The following is a 4,324-nucleotide window of genomic DNA, read 5'->3' on the forward strand; positions in this document are numbered from 1 at the left end:
AGAAAGCTTGAAAAAAACAAAACACTACAAAAATCATATCATAGAATGATTAAGTCATTAAAAACTTTCCAGTATACTTGAGACTTCTATTCCCCTTACATTGTCATCCGATTGAAGTGGTCATTGTAGCTAATAAGTTGATATGAGATGGTATTTTTGTAAAAGATGCTGCCTTTGGGAGAGACTCATATGTGCCTTTCTAAGGTGATAAGTTCAAGGGAAACCTTACCGAGACACTCCAATGATTTCAAGATAGTTTAAATAGGCGTGAAATGCTCTATTAAGTGCTCTTAAGTTAGACTTCCTCAGCCTGATATTTAGAGGCTTAAAGTCGAAAAACCTTTTATCAAATACAACAAAACATGAGGCAAGATCAAGAGAAGTGTTTGTAAAACCAGTCTGAGCATCATTTTAAAGTTTATAATGTGTTAGAATGATGAAGGAGCACATTATACAGTTATAACAGATTTTTTTCATTTCCTGTTCTTTAGTTTGACCATGACCTTCCTTCTTTCAGTCTCTTCCATTGTTTCATAGTCATTTATTTGGCAGGAAATATTTCAAGTATTTTATTTTATGATAAGTCTGTCAGTTTACCTTTGAGATTTGATATTAATATTTTATTTTTCATTAGTTCTATTTCTTAAAGTGTGGTTAATTCTATTACACATAAGAACAAAAAATGTTCAGCTCTAGACCAAATCTATAAAGCAGATCTTATAGTGGTTTGAGCTTATGTTCTAAGATATTATAAAACATTTTCATTTTACATATTTTTAGTCCGAAGTTTTAATTTAATATTTATAAGCTTCTTTTATTTTTGTAATTAAAATTAAATTTATATACAAACGAAAATATAGAAACTTCAGGAACAACATCCTTGTCATAAATATGAAGTTGTTATGGTCTGAATGTCTGTGTTTCTCCAAAATTCATATGTTGAAACCTAACCCTGAAGGAGATAGTAATAAGAGGTGGGGTCTTTGGGAACCCCTCATGGATAGGATTATTGTCCTTTTAAAAGGGCTTGAGGGAGCCTCTTTGCCCCCTTTGCCATGTGAGGTCACCATGAGAAGATGACATCTATGAAACAGGCCCTCACCAGACACTGAATCTGCTGATGCCACGGTCTTAGGCTTTCCAGTCTCCAAAACTGTAAGAAATAAATTTCTATTGTTTGTAAATTACCAAATCTCAGGAATCTTGTTATAGTTACAGGGATAGACTAAGACAAATTGATAGCAAGAAGTGGGGTGCTGCTGTAACAAATACTTACAAATATACAGAAGTGGCTTTTGAACTGGGTACTGGGCAGAGGCTGGAGCAGGCTAGAAAAAGACTATATTACTGTGAATGGACTAAGAAATGACTCAGTATCTGGTGAAATAAGGGCTTGTGGAGTACTAAACTATTTTTTTCAGTACCCAATTACTGTTTTGCATTTTTAGTTCTTGGCTCAGAAGGAATGTTTTTAAAAAGACTCTCTTACTCATTTAAAAATACAAAATACATTGATTTTCTTTGAAGTTCAATATTTGTTATAAGACTGGACACAATTTTGATGGAATAAGTGCCTGAGCAATGAACAGTTTGGCAGAGACAGATTATCCCAAACTATGGTAACCAGAAAATGTACTTGTATTACAGGTCATATCAGTGCATCAGTGTGGAGGCCTAGACAGAAGAAACTTACTGAATAAGCAAGGTTTAGCAGTGAAATAAATCACAAGAAGGAAGTAGTTACATGTGGATCAAGCCCTAGTTTGGAAATGCAGATCATATCCATTCATTCTGCATGGTTATTAATGAGCTTACCCAGACAATCAGAAGGAATAGCCTAGCCCTGAGACATCTTCTTGCCATGAGATGTTTGTTAAAGTGATGCTGTTTACCTTGATCCCAAAGTAAAGAATCTTGTCTCGAAAAAACTTCAAAGCAATGTTTAATGAAAGTAAGACAGGGCTGGGGATTAAGGGAACTGACCTAATTTGTTCTCAGCTGCTTATCAGCTGCCAGCTGCATGTTCGGAGGAAAGTCACTGCCACTCTTTGTGACGCAATTTTCTATCCTGTATAAAATGGCAACTTAATTTCTAAAAAATCTGGGATATTTGTAGTAAAATCTTTTTGTGAAAAAGTATTCATAAAAGTTTTGAAAAGTTACAAGTTTTGTAGTAACCCAAATCATTACTAATGAAGCAATCGGCATTATTATTCAAATTACCATTAGCATTGTGGGCTTTGGTAACTTAGTAAGAAGAGTGAAAATTACCTGTCTTCCACTAAAGAGGCATAATATAAACACAACAACTTTAAAAGATAATGTGGCTGTGTAAAAATATAAAGAAATATATCATAAAGATAGTAGTAATTTCTAAGAAAAAAAAACTCCTCTGTATATGCAAGGTAATTATGATTACAAACTTGCACAGTAGTTAGGCATCTTTACCCATCTGTGAGGTGGTGACTGAAATTGGGCATGCAAGTGCCAAGATGGAGATTACTTAGGACTTGTTTCTGTATGGAAATTACATTTGGAAAACTCTGGCCTGGCTCTTGATGTACTAAAGAGAAGATAAAAGAAAATAATCACTTTCCCTCCCTTTCACGATGTATGATCTTCAAACTTAATGGCACCTTAAAATTCTGTTCTGAATATTAGATGCTGAAAAGTTAACTCTTTTTTTCTTTACATTTTTTTCAGGTATACTGACCTTACCATGTCTATCATACATAGATGCTTTTGACTGATTAGGTACATGGAAGCATAAGAAAGGAAAATACATTAATTTTTTAACTATTAGCTGAATTTCCATCCATCTGTTATTTCTCTTCTCTCTCTGTATTCACTAATATTATCTATTCACCAGTCTATCCTTATCTATTATCTATCTGTCTACGTGGCTGTACTATACAGCAATAACCTTTATTTGTGTACATGCAAAGAGACACATCTGGAATATTTTTCAGCAAACATTAATAACTTTTGTTTTTGGGTGGTGGGATTTTGGAGATAGTTTGCTTTCTTCTTTGCACTTTTATGGATTACTTGATTTTTTTACATAAAAAAGGTATACAACTTTTTGGAAAAAAGTAGTTTTCTTAAAAATAAAGTAAAAATAAAACGTTTTCATTGGGAACATGAAATAATAACAACAGAATCTACCTCATGGTATTATAATAAGAATTCAATGAAATTATAGGAGCTTCCCAGTATCCACTTTGGGACACTGGTGACACTTAAGTGTATTATTAATTTAGTCTTTTTCCCTAATCATATTTAATAATGTGGCCATTATGCTCTTTCTGTTGATGTATACACTGAAAATACTAATGTATTTTCTGGGATTGGTGGCAAATATTGTCTTTCATGAAAAAATGTTGACTATGATTTGAAGATTGTATATAAAATAATTTAGAGATAACTTGAGCAATCAAAGTGAGACAAAAAGAGCAATGTAGTAGATGGATAAGGTAACGTTTATACAGAATAAGAATAATTTACGGATTAGGAAAGAATTCAAAATGTTAAAATCTAATCATAAATGGAAAAAAGGTAACATAACCACAAATATTTTTTCCTACTCCACCTGAAGCTGTATCAAAAAATCCATTATTATACTCATCTTGGCATGTTTGTATTATAGTAACATCTAAAATGAGGAACATTTTCATGTAAATTTTCCAATAAAGCACATAAAACAAGACTGTGAACGCTCAAGACTGAAATGCAGCAATCTGATGGGATTCTGTTGGAAAAAATCAATAGCAATTAGGAAAAAAAACACAAGTTCACTTTTGGTTTTCCCAAACAAAAGATTTTTCCTGTGTGTGTGTGTGTGTTTGTGTGTGTGTGTGTGTGTGTGTGTGTGTGAATTACAGTAGTAATTCCCAAAGGGAAGTAACAGTAATATTTGTAAACTGATTGTAAACTGATTCTTTGTCTATAAGATTTTTGACTTACAGAACTCCTGATATGATATTCATATTCTCTTGCTTTTATTTGCTTCTTCTGTTATTTTTGCTAAAATACTCTCATTCTCAATTTTTCATTTATTTTCACAATAGTTGGATAATTTTTCCACCTTAGATGAAGTTCTTGCCTTTAAATTTTTCCGATAGTTATTAACTCCTTTTTACAATTAAAGACTAAGCTGCTTCAATATGAAGTGTTTATGAGCAGAAGACTTGCAAACCCAAGTCAAGTATTAAAGATCCATTCTAACTAAGGCAGGGATCTGTGTCTCCTTCATTTGCCTTTAGATATAAGAAATGTAAATATAAAACACAATATTCTCTTGGAGGGAAATGAAGGCCTCAGTCAA

Source organism: Macaca nemestrina, chromosome 6 (assembly GCF_043159975.1).
Source record: "Macaca nemestrina isolate mMacNem1 chromosome 6, mMacNem.hap1, whole genome shotgun sequence".
NCBI classification, from domain to species: Eukaryota; Metazoa; Chordata; class Mammalia; order Primates; family Cercopithecidae; genus Macaca; species Macaca nemestrina.